The sequence below is a fragment of the Mytilus galloprovincialis genome, chromosome 11 (assembly GCF_965363235.1).
Source record: "Mytilus galloprovincialis chromosome 11, xbMytGall1.hap1.1, whole genome shotgun sequence".
Classification (NCBI taxonomy): domain Eukaryota; kingdom Metazoa; phylum Mollusca; class Bivalvia; order Mytilida; family Mytilidae; genus Mytilus; species Mytilus galloprovincialis.
The window spans coordinates 74,590,161-74,601,078 of record NC_134848.1 but is presented as its reverse complement, the minus strand read 5'-3'; the positions used below and the strand labels follow the sequence as shown (position 1 = coordinate 74,601,078).

Sequence of the window (10,918 nt, the reverse complement as noted above, 5' to 3'; positions counted from 1 at the left end):
GCGGCTCTAGACCCCAAAGGTTACTGGGGTATAGAAATATGGTCACTTGGTCTTCTCCAGTAAATCGCTTGCCGAAGTGGGGCGTCTGTTTGGCTATGCGGGATATATCAAGTTCGCGGTCACGTCCGGTCAGAAGGGGGACGTTAAAAACGATGCCTCGTGTAAAGAGAGTGCCACGCTCTTTGATCGTTAATAAAGAAGACCTTTTTGTTCAATTAACTGAATGTGACTTTTTCCTTTTGTAATACTCGTTATTTCAAGCATTTCTGTCAAGTTTTGTCATAATCAGATCAATAGTTTGAGAAAATCTAGTATAATGAAAGACGACATCTACAGCGATTCGAGATAAATTTCTTCGACAAATCCAAACCAAGCTGCATCAAGATAAAATAGAGTGTGGATCAATAAATGATCAAATATCTATCTAATCTGCCTACAAACAGTTGAAAATGATACACAAGATAATTTTAGGAAGATAAATACCACTAATGAACCTCTTTGTCTTCTTTATAATGTCATTTTGGGTCAATTTATACCTCTCATTTCTTCAAAATTTCAACTTTTCAGGCCAATAAATAAAAATATTGGGGTAACTTTCACTCATTTATGGTAGAAATGTTATAAGAAATGAATAATTGAAGCATTTTATCAGAATGAACAATCCATATAAAAGTTTAATGTCTCCAAGGAGGTTTCAATAAGTCCTTATGTAAAAATTAAATTTACGCCGCGTTCCAAAGAGGGACATAAAAGGCTTCTCTTTTAGTGAATAACTTGTCGTTACAACATTAAAAATTATTTCATCTACTTATAACTATATATTTATTTAAGTATTACCTAGGAAAATGTTATGTCATAGCAAAATATAAGAAATAAAGAGAAAAAGCCCATCCCCTCCAAAATAATAAATATATACACTTAGTATGGCTTGTTCTGTCAACTGATTATTCATGTTACATTCCTATTTCAAGACAATTTTCTCATAAAATGTGTTTTGGAGACTCAATCCACTCAGAATATTTCATTTTTTGTATTATTTCACTTAAATAGCAAGAAATTTTAACACATGAAATTACTCACAAGGCCATATGTGCATGTACAGCTTCCCATATTAGGTGTTATACCACCATTGATTTTCCCTTATTAGTCTTTATTAAATTTGCACTTTTCATAAAATTGTGCAGAATTTATCTTTCTTTCAAATAAAGAAATACTTGGCATGAGTAAAGTTTTATCCTGTCCACTTCTATGGAAAAAATTTCACATAACATTTCATTGCATATAAGAAACTAACCATCATTGGAAGATAACCAATCAAATGTCTCCCCTTATTCTATCTGTGTACAAGGTTTAGTCACCATGTAACCTCAAGATTACAAAATTTTCTATAGAAATCACAAATAAAAAATAATGGTGTTTTGAAATAGCCAAGACATATGTTTATGACACAGAAATAGTTTTACTGCAATAAAATGTAGGATTTATTACCTTCAACGGTCAAATTCAAGGGAATATTTTTTTAGACCTACTTTCGTATACAACCGGATGTGACGTACCATGATTTGGTGGTATTTCACTTAAAGAACCCTTGCAACAACTTTCTGTCACTATCCAATATACCCTCATTTTCCAGTGGCAGTCAAAATTTCCCCGACCATCATCCCGGATGGCCTCTATGGTATCAACATATCTATTGTATATATTGTGAACTTGTTCTCGTCCTGAATATGCATGAAATATTTGCCACTGGACGTTAAGCAACCAACAATCAATCAATGAATATGCATGAAATATTTGCCACTGGACATTAAGCAACCAACAATCAATCAATATATGCTCTACATCAGCTGGCGGACGCCTCTCCACATTTCTCACAACTGGTTGTGGCTGTTGTACTTCCCTGGGAGCCCTCCTAACCCGAAGCTCCGGACCTCTAACCTGGTCATGTCGGCGACGTCTACCTATACCTCTTGGCATTTTTATAACTACTTATGTCCGAATTTACCTGTCCTTTTTGTGTTCCTTCAAATCCCGCATTGAACAAATAACGAAAAGCATGCAATTTTATACCAAATAAAAACAAGTCATTATAATTTTTCAAATCATGCAATGAACAAATCACGAAAAGCATGCAATTTTATACCAAATCAAAGTAAGTCATTAGAATTTTAAATAAATTATTCCATTTGCTTTGTTTTGTAAGTCATTAGAATTTAAAAAAAAATATTCCATTAACTTTGATTTGTAAGTTATAAGAATGTAGAAACCATTACTTTAACTTTGTCTTGTAAGTCATTAGAATGTAGAAAACGTTAAATTAACTTTGTGTTGTAAGTCATTAGGAAGTAGAACATATTAAATACACTTTGTTTTGTAAGTCATTTGACTAAAAAAAATCACTTTGTTGTGTAAGTCATTAGAATGAAGAAAATATTAAAATAAGCTTGTTTTGTAAATCATGGGAATATAGAAAATATTAAATAAACTATGCTTTGTAAGTCATTAGAAAGTAGAAAATATTAAATTAACTGTATTTGGTATGTCATTAGAATGTGGAAAATATAATTATTTACCTTGTTTTGTGAGTCATTAGAATTTGGAAAATATTAAATTAACTTTATTTGTAAAATATCAGAATGTAGAAAATTGTAAATTAGAAAAATTTTTGTTAGTCATTAGAATGTAGAAATATTAAATCAACTTTGTTCTGTATGTATTAATAACTTAGAAAATATTAAAATAACTTTGTGTTGAAAGTCATGAGAATTTCGAAAATACTAAATTAACTTTATTTTGTAATTCATCAGAATGTAGAAAAATAAAATAACCAGTGTTTTGTTGGTCGTTAGAATGTAAAAATATATTAGATAAACTTGGTTTTGTAGATAATTGAAATGTTAAAATTGTTATATTAACTTTGTTTTGTAAGTCATTAGAATGTAGAAAACATTAAATAAACTTTGTTTTGTAAGTCATTAGAATGTTAAAAAATATTATTAAGTAAACGTTGTTTTTCAAGTCATTAGAACATGAAGAAATTGTTACAATAACTTTGTTTTGTAAGTTATTAGGATGTAAAAATCAAAGAGCTGAATAGCTCTGAGGGGAAAGACGGCCCTTGTTTCTATTTTATTATGTTTTTGGAAAGGGGGGGTTATCTTTTGATAGTTTTCATATGAAGAATGAAAAAAGTAAAATCACAAAAATACTGAACTCAGAGGAAAATCAATATAAGAGAACAGCTAGAACATGTAGAAAGGTTGACAATATTGAAATCAATTGTTGTTTATGTACTTTCATTTCCTTAGTTTAGAATTCAATTTGGACCAATGGAAGTGATCTGCATCTTCTAAATCTAAACATTTGATTAAATTTGATAGCTAATTATCTAAAACTCAACTGAATTCTGTCATTTCACAACAACTACAATATTTTTTGAAATCTTGATTGTGTACCACTGAACTGCAGGCTAGGGCCATTTTCCATTTTTTGTGACAGTACTCTTGGATTTTTAAGTTTTTTCTTTAGAAAGTGTGGACTGAAAAATCTATTCAGTTTTAAATTTCCATTGTTGAAGTTCCGAGTTACAACTCTCATCACAGGGAAACAGGTACTAATAAAAAAAACAATATGAGTGATGTAAACTGTGTGAAGCTTGTTTCCAAATCATAATTTTGAAATATTTGTAAATAATAAATATGTTTAAACTACAAAATGCAAATTTTTATTACTTATTTTTTTACCATTACAATGATTATGTAGGTACACAAAAATTTAGTTTTAATAGAAGACTACTAATCCAATGAAATGTCACATTTGAAGTGTTTAAATACATTAACTTTTATTTTAGTGGATAATTACTCATCAATTGAGGTGCTCCTGAATTGGAGGAAGATTCTCAGAATTTTTACAGAAAAAAGTGGTCTCACTAATTATCGACAAGAAGAATATTTTTTTCTTGTCGCTAAATAGTCTTCTTGACGCTTCTTGTCGCTTTTTGACGCTTCTTGTCTCTAATTAGTGAGACCCGAAAAAAGTAATAAAATCGTTTCTTTCCCCTGTCTCATGTAACCCCACGATCTTTGTTTATTTTGAAAGTTGTTGACCTACAAATTAAAGTATTGCATGTTGATGTTTAAATCATCTACAGTAAACAATATTATGTTTAGATTTAACAAATGCAAATTTGTGATTAGTGCACGATCTCTAAGATTGATTTAAATAACCAGTGAACTGGTGAAGGATATCCCTGCTTCTTCCAAGAATGACGTCACTATAAAATACAATGTAGGTTGGATATATTTAGAATATCTCGTCATAATAATTTTTCCGGATTGTTGAATAAACGTAAATAGTGTAAAGGAGAGTTCAAGATACGATAATTTCGTGAGAAACAGAACGGAAATGTGTAAAAAAGTGTTTAAAGTCAAACTATTCATTTCTGGGTCTCCTTCTCTTCAATCTAAGTAAGATTTGTTGGGGGGTTTTCCACACCATAATAAGTATAAAAACAAAATGAATGATGTGAGGGAGTGTCACTCTGGTCAATCCCATAGGAGATTGACGGCTTGAAGCCGTCTTTCCCCAAAAATGTTTCGTAAGTCAATGAAATATTGAAAATATCAAATTAACTTTGTTTTGTAAGTCATAAGAATTTTTTTTAAATTTTAAATTACCTTTGTTTTGTAAGTCATTAGATTTTTTTTTAAATATCAAATTAACTTTGTTTTGTAAGTCATTAGAATGTAGAAAACGTTAAATAAACTTTGTTTTATATACTATAAAAATGAAGAAAACATTAATTTCACTTTGTTTTGTAAGTAATGAGAATGTAGAAAATATCAAATTAACTTTGTTTTGTAAGTCATTAGATTGATTGATTGATTGTTGGTTGCTTTACGCCGTGTAAGTCATTAGAATGTAGAAATTGTTAAATTAACTTTGTTTTGTAAGTCATTAGGATATAGAACATCTAGAATGTCACAAGATAGTAGAAAATAAAAATTTTAATTGTTTATAGAAAATAATTACTTAATTTTCTTTTGTAAGTCATAAAAATGTAGACAACAATAAATCGACTTTGTTGTGTAAGTCATGTTTATGTCATTATAACGTAAAAATATTGAAAAACCTTGCTTTGTAAGTCATGAGAATATAGAAAATATTAAATTAACTTTGTTTTGGAAGTCATTTGAATGTAAAAAAAATGAAATTAACTCTAATCTGTAAGTCATAATAATTTCGAAAATATTAAATTTACTTTGTTTTGTAAGTCATTAGAATGAAGAAAACATTAAAATAAATTTGTTATATAAGTCTTGAGAACGTCATTGAAATGAAGTAAATATTAAGTTAACTTTGTTTTGTAAGTCATTGGAGTGTAGAAAATATTAAATCAACTTTGTTTTGTAAGTCATAAGAATGTAGAAAATATTAATTGAACTTTGTTTTAGTAAGTCATTTGAGTGTAGACAATATTAAATTAACTTTATTTTTAAGGGGATTGGGGTAGTGTTTGAAAGGTGGCATATGCTAATCTATCAGCAGGACACTCGACGTTATTATATAGCGAATAGCAGTCTTAAAGTTTAAGGTTACATTGTTGAACCATGTCTTTCACCAAACCCTGATAAAACTGAGGAGATCTAAAATGCTCATAGGCCGACAACAAAGAAACAAGTCATTGGCATGGCTGAATTTTACAGCAAGTTTGATCCCAATTTCTCAGATATAGACAATAACAATCACAACCAAGGAGTAAACAAAGACTCACAAAACCAAAGGACATTTACATCAACAGTTATAAAAAATAATTAAGAACAACACGAACTCCATTAAAAACCGGGAGTGAAATCGGGTGCTCTGGAAAGGTAGGCATTTCCTGCACCGTAAGTCCGATAACTGATCCAACAAAAAATGAAAAACCAAATCAGGTACATTGGTAAGATAGTCAGGAAAAAGTCCGTTCAAGTTTGAAGAATGTAGTATAAGCTCCTGTTTTGAAATTGCCGAAATTTTTATAGTTTTTAACAGAATAGGCCATATACTGCTTCAAGATGAAACTTCTTGTATTTCATATGGATATGTTGTCAATGAGTCAACTTCCCATCAAAGACCGAATAAAATAGAGTTTAGCTTGCTGACATTGCTACATCCAGGATCTTCCAATTACCATTCGACCATATAGTGCTTTTTCGAACAGAAATTTTGTTACTAGTACCAAATAAAATCAACCTATTACTAAAAACATGCTATTTTTTTTTAACAACACATACATTCTTCAATCTAAAGATTTCTTGTTATAAGTATACTTCACTGTCCAAGCGCCAGTGGAGTATTCTGAGTTGCCAAGAACATACTTAAAATATAAAAACAATATTACATAATCTCAGACAATACATGTGTATACAAATTATTCTATTTGATAAATTTCTTCAAATTAAAGAAAAATATTTTTTGAGATTTTTTTAAGCTGTAAATCATAACCCTTCTTAATTCCTTTATATTCAAAGCAAACATATCTCAGCATTACAAGGTTTGTTCTGAAACATAGTATGACTTGAGAATGCAAAAACCTAAAACTTCCACATGGTGTTTTTAATGACTTATGAAAAAAAATACATCATGAATGCTTATATATTTTGCTCCCTGGACAAAATACCGAGAGCATATCGTGTTACTTATGTACGTTCTATCGTGCGTCCCTCACATTGATCATATGAAAATAATCATCTGGCCAGGAAAAATGTAAATCGAGTAAGAAATATGGTAAAAATATATATTTAATAGTAAAAATAAAAAGCGGAATATACAGTTGTCAATATTTAATCACACACACACACTTTATGCAGCTGTTATATGGACTTATAACAGTCTAAAAATGTTTATTCCGACACTGCGTCAGAGTATTCTAACCAGCATTTGGTTGGTTTTGCATATAGTTCTTGATTTCTGAAACTAAACAACATAAAATATATTAAATGTCAATCAAACAAATTCTCCTAGTTTTAATATAGGAGTAGTGAACAGAGATATTGATGCTTATTGCATAGTTAAAATATATGTAGGCAAAATAATAAGTACATTTGTGATATTAAGCCCATTAACTAATTATTGACCTCAAGCAAACAAATATATATTAAAGAAAATGACATTTTCGGTTTTAGTATGTTGTATCTTTAGATGTTTTGTTTAGAGGTTTAGCATAAGTGAGTATTACTTCTTATTGTATATATGTACGTCGCAATATCTCTTTGATATCTTTCTACGTACTCATATATCAATAAGTTAGTGTGATGAGGTTGTAATATAGCATACAACATGTATAATGTCATCTTTTATTACTTATGGTTTACCCTCAAAGCCACAGAATGTAATTGTCATTAGCATGTCTATTTTATCTTTTTTAATAAATTGAAATGAACGTTTCTCAGAAAATTAGTATTCATCGAAGTTGATTCTTAGGCATTTAAATATCTATCATTTAAACAATTTTAATTTTATTACTGGATGATTGTCACTTTTCAAGTTACAATAACAAATCAGTAAAATCTGTTAAAGTTTAAAAAAAACTGTTTTTAAAAAATCACTTGTATCAAGTAAATTTTGATGGTTTGCTCTTAGTTCGTTCTGTGAGTCTCGACTCGCTTTGTAGTAAGCTTCAATCTTGCTACGTGTTGCTTCGAATTCGATTCGTAGATTTTGTACTGCTCGTTCCGTTTCCTTCTGTAATTTACTTCCTGTTTCTCTTATATCATTTCTAAGAATGTCTTGCGCTTTTGTCATATTATTCAACTTCTGCGTCAGATTGATTTGTTTCTGTTTCAATTCACCAAACGTCTTGCTATCTTCAGTTTCTATATTATCAATCTTGTATTGCATTTTCAGGTGAAGTTTGATCTGCCGTCCATAATCTGTAGTTAAGTTACTCATTTTTTTTGTCAGTCCATCGAAAACCACTGTGATATTCTTAAGCACTGAAAAACGAATAGTCCAATTTAGTGGTGCGACGGATATAGTGATATATTTTTATATTTTACATAAGGCAGACAACAAACAAACGACTAATCTATTGGTTCTATTCTGTATATAGGTATTTGTTCAAGTTCAGACCCCTAATATTTAAATGTTAGAAAAGAGTTCAAATTATAATCAGCACAAACATTTTTATTAAGGACCTTATATTGAACTTATTTCAAAACAACCCGCTTTGGTACCAAAGAGTGAAGATAAATCAGTCAAGTATCAATGAAAACATAAGTATAACATGGAAAAATCACTACAGTTCATTTGAAAAAGGTAGTTTTTTAAGTAAAAGCTTATGATGTTGAAGTTGATTCACAACTGTAGCATACTTGTTTACCTTTCTGTGAAATATTTGTTTGCTTTGAGATTGTAACACAGTGATAACTGCTGTACCCATATTTTGACTATTTTACTTTTATGTTTGTTTTGTTCACGCATCGTTGTATACATAACACAATTTGATGGGACTGTCATACACGTGAGAGGTTTAGCCCTATAAAACCAGGTTCAATCCACCAGTTTCTACCTTTGAAAATCCCTGTACCAATTCATTTGTTGTCCATTCGTTTGATATGTTTCATCATTTGATTTTGTCATTTGATTATGGACTTTCTGTTTTGAATTTTCCTCCGAATTCAGTATTTTTGTGATATTACTTTTTCCCGGTAAGTCTTTTGTCATCATTGAGTTATTATGCGAGGGGATCTATGATGACGACATTCTGTTATAATATTTGATCACTTATATCAAGTATATCTAGGACTGAAAAACGAAATTGAAAACCACTCGTTATGAATAGTATGTACTGTAGTAATTGATAATTTACATACTTGTTTCCGCTTTGTCTAAATCTTTGTTTTGACGGTCATGCCCAAAAAACAACAATGTTATATCATGTTCGAATTTTTTCCTTTGATCTTTGATCTGCAATATGTCCTTTTTCATACTGAATATGTCTAAAATCATGCAAAAATATAAAATTAATTTATCGATACATGTAAATCAAATATTTATCGTTCAAATTATGTTTTTCTTCACAATAATTATAATATCATATTCAAGAAGCTAGCTGAAGGACGCATCCGGGTGCGGGAATTTCTCGCTACATTGAAGACCTGTCGGTGACCTTCTGCTGTTGTTTTTTTTTTCTATGGTCGGGTTGTTGTCTCTTTGACATATTCCCCATTTCCATTCTCAATTTTACCATACTTTAATATACCATGATCGTTTCACTATCGTATTGCTCCATTGATATAAAACAGAACAGTCGATCACCTTTCGATAAAGAACGTCCTAAACAAGGAAATGCGTTTCTCATCACTTGGGTAAAATTTGTAGATGCAGTTAAGTAGCAATATCACTCAGTATGCCCTTGATTTGTTATTGTATATTAATCTCGTTCTATATCTACATCGTAAAATATTTATCATGGTACCAGGGTTACATTTTAATACGCCAGACGCGCGTTTAGTCTACATAAGACTCACCAGTGACGCTCAATTCAAAATAGTTAAAAAGTACAAAGTTGAAGAGCATTGAGGACCGAAAATTCCAAAACGTTTTGCCAAATACGGCTAAGGTAATCTATTCATGGGATAAGTAAATCTTTAGTACAATGCTCTGTTTAAGTAAATCACAACTTCTCTATACACGGTGCGATTAAATATTGAAATTTCTTACTGCATAAATACCAGCATCATAGACGTACCTTTGTTGTCGAGAGACAGACCACGGAGTTTGTAGTTTAAACCAACAACAATGCAAATACTACAAACTATTAAAATACAAACGAAACATGGCCATTTGTATCTTCTATAAACAGAACATGCACTTTGCTGCTGTGCTTCCGTTATTTCTTTATCATGTGACGTTAAATCCACTACCATGTCAGATGAATCCTCGTTCAGGAATTTTTCAGAGCTATCTGAATAAAAATCGCTGTCTTTATAAGTATATTTGTAGGTCTCAAATTTCTGGTGGGTTCCAAATCTATGGCTGATTCCTAATCTATGACAAATGTGACGTAACACCAAACAACTCAAATCTATGGTTGATTTTTGTTTCTTCAAATCTATGGCAGTTCTGGGGAAAAGAGTAACATATAACCTCACAACTGCATAACACTATAGTACATATACGCCGCCGCTAGGGATGACAGAACCCATAGATTTGAACACTATCCAAGAAGATGCTATTTCCCTAACAACAATTTGCGGATGGTTCAAAGGAAGATGGGACAAAATGTGCTGTACCGGTCGATGTCCGCGATGAATAAGAGCATTGTTATTTTCAGTATCGCATATTCTGGGAAAGGAATTATAGTAGTAGCTGCTTTCTACAACTGGCACACTTTATAAAGTGAATATATAAAATCGTCATCAACTGAATGAAAAAGATGTATTAATAATATCGGTGAAATAAATATTATCTGAAATTCAAACTTCTCATTTTTATTTGTTACTTTTTTATTTATCTTTTTTTTATAGAAAAAAGTGGCCTTTTTGTACCATGCACAGATAAAACAATGTTAATTTTTGTCAGAGCACATCATTTTAATCTTGAAGTCTGTAAATGAATTTATTATTTATGATTTATTTTGGTTGACTTATGGAATGTTTATTTTACAAAAGGTTTATAGACATGCTCGTATATGTCTACCTGCTAAAGACAAGTCATTTGTCGAAAATGTACTGCATTGATTTCCATTTGCACAAAATTTTGTCATAGTGTTTGAAACAACATAATTCCACCATAGATAAGAAAATTACAAAACTTGCCAGATTAGGTTGTAAATATCTGCCATAGATTGTGATGGCATGACGTTACATTTTCCATAGATTAGGGATCTGCCATAGATAAGGAATCTGCCATAGATTAGGAACCCACCATAGAT

The 10,918-nt window shown here is 30.6% G+C and overlaps 1 long non-coding RNA gene across 1 annotated transcript; it reads right to left on the bottom strand.

The window, feature by feature from the left end:
• Window positions 1-7,659: 7,659 nt before the first annotated feature.
• LOC143051390 (uncharacterized) lies at window positions 7,660-9,951 on the bottom strand. The gene is made up of 3 exons (XR_012970737.1): window positions 9,734-9,951; window positions 8,856-8,981; window positions 7,660-7,976 (listed from the first exon to the last, which is right to left on the bottom strand). It is a non-coding gene; the product is annotated as an uncharacterized LOC143051390 (long non-coding RNA).
• Between the last annotated feature and the right edge of the window lie 967 nt (window positions 9,952-10,918).